A 16,874-nucleotide genomic window follows, 5' to 3' on the forward strand; every position below is an offset into this window, starting at 1 on the left:
CATTTTTTTGCATGGAAATATGTATTTTTTTTATTGTAGGCTGTAATTTTTAGGAAAAACTCACTGAAATCTGTCCGAAAAAGAGTCTAGTAAACATCCCGGGTATGATAAAATTTGAAACACAAAATCATAAATTATAATTTAATAAATAATCATAAAAATAATATAAAAATAATAAAATATTTAATTCAATAATATAATCAAACCAAAAACACTGAAATGTGAAATAGAGCTCCAAGTTCGCACATTGCTGAGCTCAGTCGCAAAATCGTTTTCAGTTTCTGATGACGAATTTCCCCCACGAATCATTATCACTCAATTCTGTAAGTGGTTCTGATTTACTATCGCTGTTCTCTAGCTGGTCTAAACCGCTTTTGACCTAAAGGGACACTTTTTGGACGCCATGGACATTTCTCAGTTTCCAGGCAGAAAGAACAGACAAAATGCAGGCAGGGCGCAGGACAAAGCACTAGGGACAATATGTATGTGAAATAGGTTGAAACAGCAATGTTTTACTGTGTAAAATGAAAAAAAAAAAAAAATGACATTTTTTAAAATTTTTAAATTTCCCGCCGGCGGCGGCGCCCGTACGTCCCGACGTCACAGGGACAGGACACAGAAGCCGGATGCCGGCATCGGCCGGAGGAGATGGCCGGGGACGCTGCAGGGGACACATCGTGGGAGCGCAGGGTAAGGTAAGTGAAGGACACATGCCGGAGCAGCGCCGCATGGTATTCCCGAGTGTAGCTCGGGGTTACCGCTTTTGGTACTGAAATGTTACCCCGAGCTACACTCGGGAATACCGCCAAGGAGGTTAAAAACAAGAATCTCCCATCTGGGTCTGTTTTTCTATCTTCCAACTCAAACCTAATATTCTTTGCCAAACCTATTGCTACCCCTTTTGCTCTTTTAACCGGGGAGTCTGCGTAGTACCATGTTGGGTGATTTCTAGACATCAGCCTAACATTTGACTTTATCTCAAGATGTGTCTCCTGTAGAAATATCACTGAGGCTGCCCTATGGTGTAGTTCTTTAAATAATCTATATCTTTTCCCAGGGCAATTCATCCCATTTACATTATATGTTATAAACTGAATCTCTTCCATCTTCCTTAAATTTCCTCTTTTCTCCTCCATCTATATTTTCCTTTTCTCTCCCCTTTTCTCATTTCCTCTTCTTCTCCCTTCTTCTCCTCTCCTCCTTCTCCCTTCTCACTTGCTTTTATATCTTCTTTTATCTTGCAGAAATAACATCCCCCCTCTCCCATTTCCCACCCTTCCAACCTCCCGACTCCCCCCCTCCCCCCTCCCCCACCCCCACTTTTTAGGCCTATCATTTGCCTACTAATCATTTATGGAATATAAAATCCACTTTTGATTTAATCCTTGGGCTAAGACTCCGTCCATGGACTACTTCCCCTTGTCTAACCTCCCCATAACCCCCCAGGTCCCATCCAGATTTATCTCAGGCACAATAAAACGAGGACGGTGGGGTGAGGGCAGAAAAAGGACGGAGGAGGGAAAAAAAAAAAAAAGGCTCTATTTCTCCTCCTCCATCCCTCTCCCCCTCCCCCCTTCCCCCGCCTCATCCCCCCCACAAATTGCCGGTCCTCTTTTCTCTTCGTTGTATTTTCCCATTGTTGTTCTTCCCAGCCAGGGATTTCCATTCTTTGAATTTTTAAACTGTCAAAAAAAATTTTCAAGTCTTCTGGAAACCTGAGGTATGCTGTAGTCCCATTTTTCCATCCTATTAAGCATTCAGGAGTCCCCCATCTATATTGCACATTTTGTTCTTTCAACCTTTCCAATAGGGGTCTCAAAGATCTCCTTCTCCACAGAGTCTCTGGGGCCAGATCCGCATATATCTGTATGTCTCCTCCTTCATATTTAATTACTGATTTTCCTTTGGTCTTCTTCCAGATTTTTTCTTTATCCCGGAGCTCATAGAATTGAACTAATATATCTCTCGGCCTTTCTTTCCCCAGGATTCTTTGAATTTTTCCTTTTCTAAAAGTTCCTTCTATTTTAGTCCTATCCATTTCAGGTCTGTCTGTTATAGTATTAAGTATTTTACAAACCACCTCTTGCAGGCTTTCTCCCTTTGAGTTCTCTGGGACCCCACGTATCAGGACGTTTCTCTTCCTGTCTTTGTTTTCTTGTATCTCAACCTTATATAACAGTTTTTCTTGGGCTTTCCCTATGTTAGTTATTTCTTTTTCTAGTTCAAGGATAGCCTGGGTCTGACTTTTAACCTTCTCCTCCGTTTCTTCAACTCTCTCCAACAGGTGTCCCAGATCGCTACGGATATTTACCATTTCTTGTTTTATTGTTTTCTCCAATTCTTTAAACATTTCTGCCATTTCTTTTTTGTTAGGTATTTGTAGATCTTTTCCCATCTCTATATTGCCTGATGTTTGCTGGTTGCTAGTATCAAGGCCTAATGATACTCTAGGACTACTTTCCATACTAAGGTCTACTTCTCCTTTTTCAGTCCTGCTCTGGTGTCTTTCTGGGGTTACGTTTCCTTGGGAGGTATATTTTTTAATTGTACCAGTCTGGGACCCTTTAAGCCCACTTCCTTTTACGTTTTTATTTTTCATTTTTCTCTGTGGCTTATATTCTTCTTATACTCCTTTATAAATTTGTGTGTAAGGGGGGGAAAAAAACAGTTCTTTAACCTTCAGATCTCCTCCCTGACCCCCTGCTGATTTTTTAAGCTTTTCTTCCCTCGGGCCTCTTCCATTTTTTATACAGTCTCCGGGGGCCCCCCTTTCCCTTACTCCTTGCTTCTCTTTAGGGGTCCACTCAGAGCTTCATATCAGTACAAAATAAAGTACAGTCATGGTCACTCACCCTCCTTATGTATTTTCTTCTTTGTGAGTGCTCTCTCGTTCGATTCCCCTAAGATTCCGTTTGTGGGAGGGGGGGGGGGCAACTCCCCAGGCTCTCCTCGATCTCCTTGTCCTGGTCTCAAAAGTTCTTCTCCCGTTTGCTTTTAGCTTGAGGGGTTTCAGGGTGACAGGGGGAGATTGAATCGGTCACCGGCAAACAGGTCGGCGCAGCTCTCTCACTGCAAAACGCCGGCCGGCCGGCTTTCCGATCTCCCAGTGATGCTTTGCGGCCGGTCATGTGATCGCGCCGTCCCCCTTCGTCTCCCGGCATCCAGGGACTCTCTCTCTGCCGGTCTCCAGCCGCTCCTCTCTCTCTCCACGCCAGCATCCACCTCTTCTCAACAGGGGACCGTCGGGCCAGGGTAAGTCCCCCGCCACGGGACTCAAAGCATGCCTGAGGGGATAGCCCTGGAGGCTTGGGGAGGCCAGACAACGGAGCTCCGTCCACGAGCTCCTACATTGAGCTCTCCCCCGCCGCCATGTTCAGGCCCCGCCCTGACCAGGGGATTGACTCTTGAGATGAGTTGTGTAAATTTCAAAATGCCTTGATAGATGGATGTCAGTCTGTAAGCAGTGGATGTTGTAGGCGTGCTTCATTGGCACGCAGATCACTAGGTAATGCACACATGTGGTGCTGAACCTCTGCGGATGAAAAAACTGAAATCCAGTAAATGAAAGGGGTGGGCCAGGGACAGTAAGGCTGGAGAGGCAACACTAGATGCTCAATGTCCTCTAGCAAGGAAATAAGGTGGGCTCTGACTTCTGATGCACACTGTAAGAAGCTCAGTGTGCAGTGAAATCAGGAGTAAGCACTTTCAGTACAACTGTGTAAGACTGAAAGGAAGGTTAAAGTTCAGATTTTTTTTTTTTTTAAATATTGTTTGCTTTTTTGTTGTATAGTACAAAAACATATACAATCAGGTCCATAAACATTGGGACATCGACACAATTCTAACATTTTTGGCTCTATACACCACCACAATGGATTTGAAATGAAACAAACAAGATGTGCTTTCACTGCAGACTGTCAGCTTTAATTTGAGGCTATTTACATCCAAATCAGGTGAACGGTGTAGGAATTACAACAGTTTGCATATGTGCCTCCCACTTGTTAAAGGACCAAAAGTAATGGGACAGAATAATAATCATAAATCAAAATTTCACTTTTTAATACTTGGTTGCAAATCCTTTGCAGTCAATTACAGCCTGAAGACTGGAACGCATAGACATCACCAGACGCTGGGTTTCATCCCTGGTGATGCCCTGCCAGGCCTCTACTGCAACTGTCTTCAGTTCCTGCTTGTTCTTGGGGCATTTTCCCTTCAGTTTTGTCTTCAGCAAGTGAAATGCATGCTCAATCGGATTCAGGTCAGGTGATTGACTTGGCCATTGCATAACATTCCACTTCTTTCCCTTAAAAAACTCTTTGGTTGCTTTTGCAGTCTTCTTTGGGTCATTGTCCATCTGCACTGTGAAGCAGCGTCCAATGAGTTGTGAAGCATTTGGCTGAATATGAGCAGATAATATTGCCCGAAACACTTCAGAATTCATCCTGCTGCTTTTGTCAGCAGTCACATCATCAATAAATACAAGAGAAGCAGTTCCATTGGCAGCCATACATGCCCACGCCATGACACTACCACCACCATGCTTCACTGATGAGGTGGTATGCTTAGGATCATGAGCAGTTCCTTTCCTTCTCCATACTCTTCTCTTCCCATCACTCTGGTACAAGTTGATCTTGGTCTCATCTGTCCATAGGATGTTGTTCCAGAACTGTGAAGGCTTTTTTAGATGTTGTTTGGCAAACTCTAATCTGGCCTTCCTGTTTTTGAGGCTCACTAATGGTTTACATCTTGTGGTGAACCCTCTGTATTCACTCTGGTGAAGTCTTCTCTTGATTGTTGACTTTGACCCACATACACCTACCTCCTGGAGAGTGTTCTTGATCTGGCCAACTGTTGTGAAGGGTGTTTTCTTCACCAGGGAAAGAATTCTTTGGTCATCCACCACAGTTGTTTTCCGTGGTCGTCCGGGTTTTTTGGTGTTGCTGAGCTCACCGGTGCGTTCCTTCTTTTTAAGAATGTTCCAAACAGTTGTTTTGGCCACGCCTAATGTTTTTGCTATCTCTCTGATGGGTTTGTTTTGTTTTTTCAGCCTAATGATGGCTTGCTTCACTGATAGTGACAGCTCTTTGGATCTCATCTTGAGAGTTTACAGCAACAGATTCCAAATGCAAATAGCACACATGAAATGAACTCTGGATTTTTATCTGCTCATTGTAATTGGGATAATGAGGGAATAACACACACCTGGCCATGGAACAGCTGAGAAGCCAATTGTCCCATTACTTTTGGTCCCTTAACAAGTGGGAGGCACATATGCAAACTGTTGTAATTCCTACATCGTTCACCTGATTTGGATGTAAATAGCCTCAAATTAAAGCTGACAGTCTGCAGTTAAAGCACATCTTGTTCGTTTCATTTCAAATCCATTGTGGTGGTGTATAGAGCCAAAAATGTTAGAAATGTGTCAATGTCCCAATATTTATGGACCTGACTGCATATAAAAAAGCAAGACAATTCTTGGTCCAAGACCAGACCTAAAAGTTCAGATCTTCAAAGAGATGTGTGGGATTGCTTTTTTTTCTCTCTAAATCATACTTACGTAGGTGGATGCAGCATCGGCCCCCCCCCCCACCGACTCTAAGTGTGAGAACTCAGCGATCACATGACCTCTGAGCAGAGAGCAGTGACTGGGCAGGCACGGGTCACAGGAGTGCAGAACGAACTGCAGTCCTGTGATCCAAAGGAGAAGTACAGCCAAAAGAACTTTGACTGTACTTCTTTTTTATTTGCACGGCTTTGATTTAGCTCATGTCTATTAAGCTTTCTTTTTTGATCTTCTGGAGTTTATCAGTTAACCCCATTATTGTACTTTTTAAGTTAAAGTATAGGTAAAGGCAAAACATTTTTTTCAGTTTTGGATAGTATGGAGATGGATTAGAACACCCTGACAGTTTTTATTGTTCCAACTGACCCTGTTGGGGGATTCACCCTCTCTGTCTGTTCTGTTTACCATTATCATCAGTGGCCTCCAAACTGTGGCCCGGGGGCCAGATGCTGCCCTTTGCTTGCTTTTATCTGGCGCTTGGAGCACTATGTCATCCACTGACACCAGCAATGGGGCATAATTCCCCTCAACTGACACCAATGAAGGGGTGCAATTCCTCCAAATGAAGCCAGTGATGGGGCACAATTCCTCCCAATGACACCAATGATGGGGCACGATTCCTCAGTGACACAAGGATGGAGCACAGCTCCTCTCATTACCAAAAATGGAACATTGTTTGCTCCCGCTGATGCCAGGACATTTTCTACTCCCAATGTCCACAGTCTGGCCCACCTTAAGATCTTAAGGACAGTAAACTGGCCCTTTGTATATAAAGTTTGGAGACCCCTGATCTAAAGAAGTAAAACATTTTGGGTTGTCCCCAGAATAGTAATAATGGGGAAATCTTCCAATTGGGACTATAGTTCTGGTGACCTGGAGGGCCCAATGGATTATCTTATTTTCCAGGACTTTCCTCTAACTTCCTGTTTTGGGCTATAGGACAGGAAGGGAAGGTACATCTCCCCATTGGGACACAGATGGCAAAAAACTGACGGGTTATAACCCTGCCCTACTCTATCCAAAATAGGGAAAAAAGAGTTTTGCATATGTTCCTACTTTAACCACTTGCCCTTCAGAGGATTTACCCCCTTCTTGACCAGGCCATTTATTGCGATACGGCCCTACGTTACTTTAACTGACAATTGTGCGGTCATGCAACGCTGCACCCAAATACAATTTACGTCTTTTTTTTCTCTCAAAAATAAAGCTTTCTTTCAATAGTTTTTGATTGCCTGTGCGTTTTAAAAAAAAACGACAATTTTGAAAAAAATATATATTTTTGATTTTTTGCTATTAAACATGTCCAGTAAAAAAATTGTCTTTGCTAAACCCCCCCCAAATACATTTAAATTAATTGGTTTATGTGAAAGTTATAGCGTCTACAAATGGCAGTATAGATACTGAATTTTTACTTTTTTTAATATTAGTAATGGTGGTGATCAGCGACTTATTGCGGGACTGCGGCGGGCATTCTGACACTGGGCGGGAAACTGACTTGGTGTCACTGACATCCCAATGACACTAATACGGTGATAGGTGCTAATAAAACACACTGACACTGTACTAATGACACTGAGCAGGAAGGGGTTAACTGTGCTGTTTTATTGTATGTACTGTGTGTGTTTTACTAGGGAAACATGCTGCTTTGTATTTCTTTGCTATGCAGAGCAATACAAAGCAGCATGTTGGTGCAGACAGGGAAGAGATCTGTGGTGTTTACACACAGACATCTCCCCTGTCACTTTTCCTTGGCGATTACCAGGTACCGGCGGGGAATCTCCGTCTGGGACCCGATGATTGACAGCTGTAGATTTTGCAAAGCCCTGCTGCCCTGTAGCAGTAGTTCTACTATAGGGCGGCGGGGAACCGGTTAAAGTGGTTATAAAGCCTAACCAGGTTTACCTTATTGCATTCTTTGCATTAAGGTAAAACATGTCTAGGCATCCGTATCTACCTCACCCCCCTTATACTTGAGCCCTCATTCGATCCAGCACTGTGCATTTCTGCAGTTCTTCTCTCCCCCCAGTTCCGGGTCTTACATGCTTTGCTGTGGTACCGGCACTCCCACTATTGTCAATCAGAGCCAGTGACGAGGATGAGGGGGGCAGGGCAAGATTGCAGGTGTAATGCAGGACTCCTGCAGACTGTCAGTGTAAGCTGTACATCTTACAGGCAGACCGTTTCACACTGACAGGCTAAATTGATGAACTACCAGAGCGCTCAACAGTGCCGTGTTGGTTCATTGAGAACTACAAGCCGACATCCGCAAAGGATGTCAGTACTTGCAGTTGATTAATTCACAGAACTCTGTGAATGAATGATGTGGCCATGCGAGGCTCCACCCACATGGCCACGCTCTTTTAAAAATGACATAGCTGGTACAGGGAACTTCTCCTCGTACTGCTATCACACACTAAGCTGCTGCAGGAGCCGGAACATTGTTATGTGTTCCACCCTAAAAATGATAATACCTCAAAGGTCTAAAATGCAAAATTTTAGGGCAAACAAATGCAATAAATTGCCCAAATTTCTGGTAAAATATAAAAGACGAGGTTGCACCGAGTAAATAAATACCCAACATGTCAAACCATAAATTTGTGTGCGCCAGTGAAATGGCGACAAACGTCAGTATCATTGATCGCCATTGTACATGCTATGCGTACAATGTGTATACATGCTATGTGTACAATACCCATGAAAGTGAAGTTACCCTTTAAGTGCAAAAGGTATTTTCGTGTACAGCATCATTTTTTGTACTGAGGTCTGGTTTGATATTTCTCATATCATTAGCTGTGCCGTACACTTTTTACGCAGGTTGAATGCTCACCAAAATGATATACTCTAATGAACATGTTTCTTTAATCAGGTGCATATGATAACCCAGGTAAATGCAGAAGGAAGGTCGAATAGAGAAAGAAAAGGAAGAGAAGAGAGAGAAAGCTAGAAGAAGAGTATCAGGACATGCGGGTAATCTAGAGTTTTGTTCCGTGTCCATCTCCCCTGCCCTTTGTTGGAACTTCACTGATTGTCTGTCTGCTGAAATATAACTTATCCAAGGGTCCCATGATCTTTTGAATAAATGTAATTTATTTTTCAATGCGGCTGATAGCTTTTTATGCACCATTTGCCATGACATTTTAGCGTTCACTAATGAAAAGAGGATGGACAAAAGACATCCAGGACCTGGTGACTGCTATTCTGGCCGCTAGGAATGTAAACAAGACCAATATTTTGGAATGCTTTGGTGCCTCCTCTATTGGTTGGTTAAGTAGGGCCTGTAATGGGGACTTCTTAAAATTGACAAGGATCAACGAAAACAAAATTGTATACACAAATCCCAAACCTTTGACCTTTGGGCATGTCCTCCAAAATGTGGTGTTCTGCGTCCCTTTACCCACATTAGGGGAGGTGCAGAGGGAAGGGCAGAGCTACTTTTTTTTTTTTTGTAGTGTTGGGTGCATTATCATGGGTCAGCCTGTGTTTCCTGCTGTTCCTGGAAATTTCTGGAACTTGAAGTGGATGGGGGTAAAAGCCCCTTTTTCCACAGCCTTTCCAGAAAGCTAAATGGGCCCTAAGGCAGCCCTAACACAGAAAAAACCATCCCTGTTGCTTTTTTAGGGGAGCACCACATGCAACACACGGTAATTCAAAATACTGTAAATGGTTTCCCACACAATAATGCATGCCTAGTGCGATACCACCAATTATTCTTCCCTCTAGCTCAAGGCCACTTTCACCGCAGCCCCCAACTTCTGGTCACAGAGCTTGCACTGCTTAGGTTGCTTTCACACTGATTTCTTTTCCTTCCATTTTTGCATTAAAAAAAAACAAACTGCATGACCAATAAATCCTATGGAACTCTTCACAGTGGTCAGTTGGGGGTCCTTTGCATTGTTAAAAGTCATGCTTGCTGCATTTTTGGTGCATGTGTGGTGTGGTAAGAAAAATGCATCAAACAACCCCCCCCCCAACTTAACTGGCAATTGCGCTGTCATGCAACGCTGAACCCAAACAAAATTTACATCCTTTTTTCCCCCAACAAGTAGAGCTTTCTTTTGATGGTATTTGATCGCTTCTGCTTTTTTTATTTTGCGCGCTATAAACAAAAAAAGACTAACAATTTTGGGAAAAAAATATTTTTAACATTTTGCTATTAAACATGTCCGGTAAAGAATGTAAAATATCAAATTTTGTCATAATTTAGGCCAAAATGTATTCTGCTACATAAATATATATAACGTGCGGCGCTAAACAGTTCAACCAATACTGAAAGCTCATTATATAAAATATGCCAAGATCAGGGGCGGACTGAGAACTCATGGGGCCTCGGGCAATAGGGGATCATGGGGCCCCTGTGTCCTTGTCCAAACTCAAAAAAGACTATGAAAAGGTACTAGGGGCATCTCATGGGGCCCCCTACTGACCCCGGGCTCTCGGGCAGTGCCCGAGTTTCCAAATGGTCAGTCCGCCCCTGGCCAAGATTAATAAAACCATAAAAATCATCATAAGAATAAAGTGACTTGTGACAAAGTGCCAAAAATTCCGATGTATTCAGTGACTTTGGTGATCTCATATAGTCCGTCACAGCAGCCCTGCACTCTCCGACTGGTAGGAAGGAAGAATTGATCGTGGCTGTCGGGGAGGACTCTGTATCTATCGCCATCCTCATGGTGGAGGTGCAGCTATCAACAACCCACAGAGCTGTATGTAAGGGGAGACTGAGCCATATTGCCAGAAGGAGAGAGCGGTGAGGGGAATACCTGACCAGACCAGATCCATCCATACAGGAGCCTTCAGTGTATCCATAAGAGAATATTGTCTCTAAATGCGCAGATTAACTGTGCATCTGGTGAGTGCGCAGCCTTTACATAATACCAGTCATTTCACCACAGTCTGGATGGAGCACCTATTACTGGAGATAATTTGATCTCCCATACTCTTAATTGGGACAATTACTCTATATTAACACTACTGGTCACTCTAACAGTGACGGACTATATGAGATTACGAAAGTCACTGAATACATATGAATGTTTGGCACTTTGTCACAAGTCACTTTATTCTTATGATGATTTTTATGGTTTTATTAATCTTGGCATATTTTATATATTGAGCATTCATTATTGGTTGAACTGTTTAGCGCCGCACCTTATATATATTTAAGTCTTGAGAGGTTATTTGGTATCCTTTTTGTGCTTTGGCTGCTTTTTTGCTTTTAGCGTTCACTTCCTCTTTTTATGATTGTATTCTGCTACATGTCTTTGTTAAACAAAATCCCAATACGTGTAAATTAATTGGTTTACGTAATTTTTTTTTACTAGTACTGGCAGCGATCAGCGACTTATAGCGGGACTGTGGAGGGCATTCTGACACTGAGACCCCCAGTGACACCAATACAGTGATCAGTGCTAACACAAAAGCACTGACACTGTACTATTGGCACTGGTAGGCAGGAAGGGGTTAACGTGGGGCAATCAAAGGGCTAACTGTGTGCTGTTTTACTGTTTGGGCTGTGTGTGTTTCATTGTAAGCACACTGCTTTGTATGGCTTTGCAATGCAGAGCCATACAAAGCAGTGTGCAGCAGCTGACAGGGGACAGAACTGTGTTGTTTATACACAGGTCTCTCCACTGTCGGAGATACTCAGTGATCACTGGATACCGGCGAGAACTCCCTGGCCCGGACCCAGCGATTGATAGCCGAGGCCATTAATGGCTGCGTGGGTAGGGCGCACGTGCGTCTCCTACCCGGAACTGCAATATCATGTATATATACGTGATTTTGCACACCTGTGCCGCCCTGTAGCAATATATTTGCTTAAGAATATATTGACACCCACAGCAGCTCTCAAAGGCGTCGCGTTTTGAACGCGAAGAACTCTCCTTTCCCCCAACACATTCTGGTATAAACCAGCCCGGAGGGTAATTTTTCAATTTTAGAAGTGCACCTTTTCCAGACTTTATGGCTTCACACACACGGCTGCCACAGGAGGTAAAAACAGGTGGCTGAGCTGCCACATGCGACCCATTCAGGTAAACGGGCCCATGCCACAACTCAATCACTTCCATTTGACTGGCAATAAAGGGGGGTTTAGTTGCTGGCAATATCACCTGCTGAATGTCTGGCAGCCACTGCTCTACCACCCTCTGAAAAGCAAGTCACCTCACAACGCTTTGCAAAGGCATGGGCTATTTACCAGTAAATTCCGCCTAATGTGACTCATTCAAGTGAATAGGTCCAAGCTGCAACCGTGTGCAATGTACACGGTTGCAGCGTGGTGGTGCAGACTTTTTAGGAGTTAAAACAGGCAATGAGGATGCCTGCCCCTGTCGCCTGTAAAATATACTCTGAAAAGCGATCCACCACTCTTCAGAGTGCTACAAGCCCTTAAGTAAAGAACAGTTGTAATTTTCGTTTTATCAGTGCTGTCATTAGGAAGGTTTCCCTTTACTTCCTGTCCTGTAGACTCAGCAGGAAGTGAAAGGATAGCTTTCACTTCTGCCCTCTGAAAAGTAATTCACTGTGCAAGGCTTTTCAAAGGGGCAACAAGAGCTTCTATTTTTCACCTCATTTATGTATACAGAATAGATATATATGTCTATTAATGACATCCCGTGTAATAACCGGAACTGGAAATACCACAATGTGTAAAGTGTGGCTTTGGTGTTAGAAAATAGTTTTCCTCATGTAGTTGTATGTTATTGTATATACTATTATTTGACTAGATAATGTGTGTAATAGTTACCTTTAGTTTCGGATTAATTTCTAAGTAAGTGACAATGTACCTCTAAATAGTAAGTTACTTTACCTGAAGGTATGTTAGGGTTTGTTAAAATATCTGGAAAGTGACATAAATAGCATGTAATGTTAATACTAAATTACTGAACAAAGAATTGAGCTCGGCCCATTACAGTGAATGTAGCTCCTTAAAAAAGAGGACTTTTTGAACGGTGGAATAAACAGCACAATATATGGAGAATGTTGTATAGAACATTGAATAATGGTGGCAAAGTCTACATTAGAGTCAAAGTATGCCTCAATTTCTTTTTCTCTTTCCATTTTCTTGTTTCTCCCTTCTTTTTATTAGAGAAAACAGAATAGCTGGATATCCTGTGATATGTATAAATGGGGTTGTGTAAAGTAAAAAGTAACCAGTAATGTGTTGCTCTCAGGTGGAGATTTACAAACTGGTATTATAGAGGGCAATATATAGGAGTCAAGGCAGTTATAATAGACTTCTTAGGTGACGGATATGTACAGTATAAATTATTATTGTTATTAGATGTTTTAGCTGTTTTCTGATTGTAGTATTTATAGTAGTTGATGCTTTGAAATAAATATGAATATAAAGTATACCAGTATAATAATTTTTTTTTTCTCAAAACATCAACTACTATAACTTCTACAAGCAGAAAACAGCGAAAATATGTATTATTATTATTATTAATAATAATAATAATAATAATAATAATAATAATAATAATAATAAAAACAATACCAGTGTAATCTTTTTTTTTCAACACTTGCCCTCCTGAGGATTTACCCCCCTTCCTGACCAGGCCTTTTTTTTGCTTTTTGGCGTTGCACTGCTTCAACTGATAATTGCGCGGTTATGCAATGCTGCACCCAAATGAAATGTACATCCTTTTTTTCACACAAATAGAGCTTTCTTTCGGTGGTATTTTTGCTCTATAAACAAAAAAATTTTGAAAAAAAAAATATTTTCTACTTTCAGCTATAAAAAATATATCGTAAACTCAAAGTTAGTCAAAAAATTTAGGCCAATCTGTATTCTGCTAAATGTCTTTGGTAAAAAAAAAAATCCCAATAAGTGTATATTGATTGCTTTGTGTGAAAGTTATAGTGTCTACAAACTATGGTATAGATACTGTAATTTATGCAATTTTTTGCTATACAGCGCTGCACTAGTTTAACTGACAATTGCGTGGTTATGCAAAGCTGTGCCCAAACAAAATGTATGTCCTTTCTTTCACACGAATAGAGCTTTCTTTCAGTGGTATTTGATCACCTGTGCGCTTTTTATTTTTTGCGCTATAAAAAATAAAACGTGAAAAAAAACCACAGTATTTTCTCTTTTCTGTCAAAAAATATCCAAAAAACTAAAATTTCATCATAAATTTGGGCCAAAATATATTCTGCTACATGTTTTTGGTAAAAAAAAAATCCCAATAAGTGTATATTGATTGCTTTGTGTGAAAGTTATAGCATCTACAAACTATGGTATAGATAATTTGAAATTTACACAGTTTTTACTTTCTGACTGCCTATCACATTTCTTGAGGTGCTAAAATACCAGGATAGTCCAACACCCCCAAATGACCCCTTTTCGGAAATTAGACACCCTAAGCTATCTGCTGAGAGGCATATGAGTCAATGGAAATTTTTTTTTTCCACAAGTTTTTGTGACAAAAACAGTTTTTTTTTCTACAAAGTTGTCTCTTAAATGATATATTGCTCACAAAAGCCATGGGTATATGTTGAATTACACCCCAAAATACATTCTGCTACTTCTACTGAGTATGGGGATTCCACATGTGTGAGACTTTTTGGGAGCCTAGCCACATACAGGAGCCTGAAATCCAATGACCACTTTGAAAGCCTGAAGGTGTGTAACTTCTTCATTTCACTTCCTCACTACCTATCACAGTTTTGGAGGCCCTGAAATGCCAGGATAGCACCAACCCCCCCACCCACCCCCCCCAAATGACCCCTTTTTGGAAAGTAGACAATCCAAGAATTTAAAAAGAGGCATGGTGAGTATTTTGCAGATCTAGTTTTTTCTCACAAGGTTTTGAAATATAAAAAAAGAAAAGAAAAAATATGTTTTTGTTTTCTTTCTTTATTTTCCAAAAACTTGTGGCAACAAACGAGATCTGCAAAATGATTCACCATGTTTCTTATCAAATTCTTTGGGGTGTCTACTTTGCAAAAATGAGTCATTTGGGGGGTTTGGTTCTATTCTGGCATTTCAGGGCCTCCAACACTGTGATAAGTAGTCAGGAAGTGTAATGAGGAAATGAAGCCCTTTAAAAGCCTGAAGGTGCTTATTGGATTTTGGGGTCCTGTACTTGACTAGACTACCAACAAATATCTCACATGTGGTACCCCCATGCTCGGGACAAGTAGCAGAATGTATTTTGGGGAGTAATTCCACATATACCTATGGCATGTGTGAGCAATAAATTATTAAAATGGCAATTATGTGTAATAAAATGTATTTATTTTTTTGTCATTTTCCAAAAACTTGTGGTAAAAAAATAAATTCTTCTATTGATTCAACATGCCTCTCAGCAAATAGTTTGGGGTGTTTACTTAACAAAAAGGGGTCATTTTGGGGGGTGGGGGCATTTTATGCCCTGCATTTGAAGTTTATGCCACACATCACTCACTCTTCTAACCACCTGAAGACCAAGCCTTTTCTGCCACTTTTTGTTCACCTGAAAAAAAATCAGTATTTTTGCTATGAAATTAATTTGAACTCCCAAACATTATATATTTTTCAAAAGCAGACAACCTAGTGAATAAAATGGTGGGTGCTTCAATTTTTTATCTCACATAATACTCACACAGCGAATTTTCAAACGCAATTTTATTTTAAATAATACACTTTTTTTAATTTTAATGCGCAAAAACAAAATATATTGGCCAATTATTTCGTAAGATATAAAAGATGATGCTATGCTGAGTAAATAGATACCAAACATGACGTGTTTTAAAACTGCGCATGCCCCGCACAGTGGCGACAAACTGCATACATTTTTAATATCTATAGACAGCGCTTTAAAAGCCTTTACAAGCTCCCATTTTAGATTTACAGAGGAGGTCTAGTGCTAGAATTACTGCCATTGATCCGACGTTTGTGGCGATACCTCACATGCATGGTGCAGCCGCTGTTTCCATACTGGCACAAGGTCAACGCTCACGAACGCAGGTGTGCGCGTGTGAGGGGGGGCAAGGGTATTTTTTTTTTTGTTATTTTGATTTATTTAATTATTTTTACACTGTCCCTTTCATTTTTTTTTTTTTTTGATCACTTTGAATACTATCACAGGGAATTCAAATATCCCCTATAACTTCAATGGGCATTGTCATATATTCTTTTTTGGGAAATCTGGGGGCACGGGACTGCCCGAAAAGGCCGTGGAAGGCAGCGAGGGAGGGGGCATTTTCTCCCGCTGCTTGTAAAAGCAATCCTGCAGCTAATTAGCCACTAGGATTGCTTTTACATGAAAGCCGATCGCCAGCTGACAAAAACGATACCAGGATGATGCCTGCAGCTGCATGCATCACCCTGGTATAACCATTCAAAATCCAGTGATGTACCAGTACGTTGCTGGTCCTTGTTGGGTGTATATGCTATGTTCTTTTCTTTTTTTTTTTTTTGTTATGCAGCCTGTGGGCTGAATAGAAAAAAAGAGAAGAAATCTCTGCCAGAAAAAGTGTGTGGTGTGCCCACCATTAGAATACCTCCCTGCATCCACCCACTTCTAATGGTGGGCACACATGAAATGGGCCAACAAATATTATAAAAGATATATGCCGAAGCATAGGGGCCATCCACCCACTGGCCACCCCAGGCCCCCATGTTTCGGCATATATGTTCGTTTTTTAAACTGCGGATGTAAAATCTCATCCAACAGCGCTGCCCACACTGATTTATGTATATTCTGAGAGCAAGTTCCTGTTGCTGTCAGAATAAACAGGTCAGTGCTGCAGCTGAAAGCATTCCTGCAAAGAAAACAGTAATGGTTAACAATAAAACAGTAAAAGTAGAACAATAACAAATGTGACAACAAAAAAAAACTATTTTTCCGGAAGGATACTAGGGGCTCTACGGGCCTGTGTGCGAATTCTTGGTGGCCGCGGGACACTACTTGTGCTCGCCACCGCACCAGCTTGTACTGCGGTTATGGGACCCGACACGTCACCAAGTAATACTGCAGTGCGGGTATGTATAAGCCCAGGACGTACTAGGCCGCTGGTGCTCGCCAGTTCACCAGAAGGTAGCGCAGCACTAGTACTGGCACTCTGAGGCGGATTCTGTCAGTGAATCTTCCCCTTCGCTCTCACCTGACATGCTCAGAATCCTGTAGGCCTTTTCACTAGTGTACCTTTGGTTGGACATTTTGGCCACTAAATTTATAGGTACCTAGAGCGCCTGGCTGTCAGAGACTGCTTGAACCGCTACAAAAAATTTACCAACAAGTGCTAACAGAGATCAGGCCTGATTCTGTGAACACTGCGGTTTTGTGTGTAATGTATCAAGTGACAGTTGTCTAATGACACTGCA

At 41.6% G+C, this 16,874-nt stretch overlaps 1 long non-coding RNA gene across 4 annotated transcripts in view; it reads left to right on the forward strand.

Moving 5' to 3' along the window:
- The first annotated feature begins 8,398 nt into the window (after positions 1–8,398).
- The window catches only part of LOC149451045 (uncharacterized), a 92,745-nt gene continuing 84,269 nt past the window's right edge, over positions 8,399–16,874 (forward strand). Inside the window, exon 1 of one of the 4 annotated variants that reach the window (XR_016315164.1) lies at positions 8,399–8,530. This is a non-coding gene — a long non-coding RNA (uncharacterized LOC149451045). The remainder of the gene's footprint in view (positions 8,531–16,874) is intronic. The other 3 variants (XR_016315163.1, XR_016315161.1, XR_016315162.1) reach the window with 3 other exon arrangements.

Source organism: Staurois parvus, unplaced genomic scaffold (genome assembly GCF_062004578.1).
Source record: "Staurois parvus isolate SC_StPar_1 unplaced genomic scaffold, SC_StPar_1.0 ptg000550l, whole genome shotgun sequence".
NCBI lineage: Eukaryota > Metazoa > Chordata > Amphibia > Anura > Ranidae > Staurois > Staurois parvus.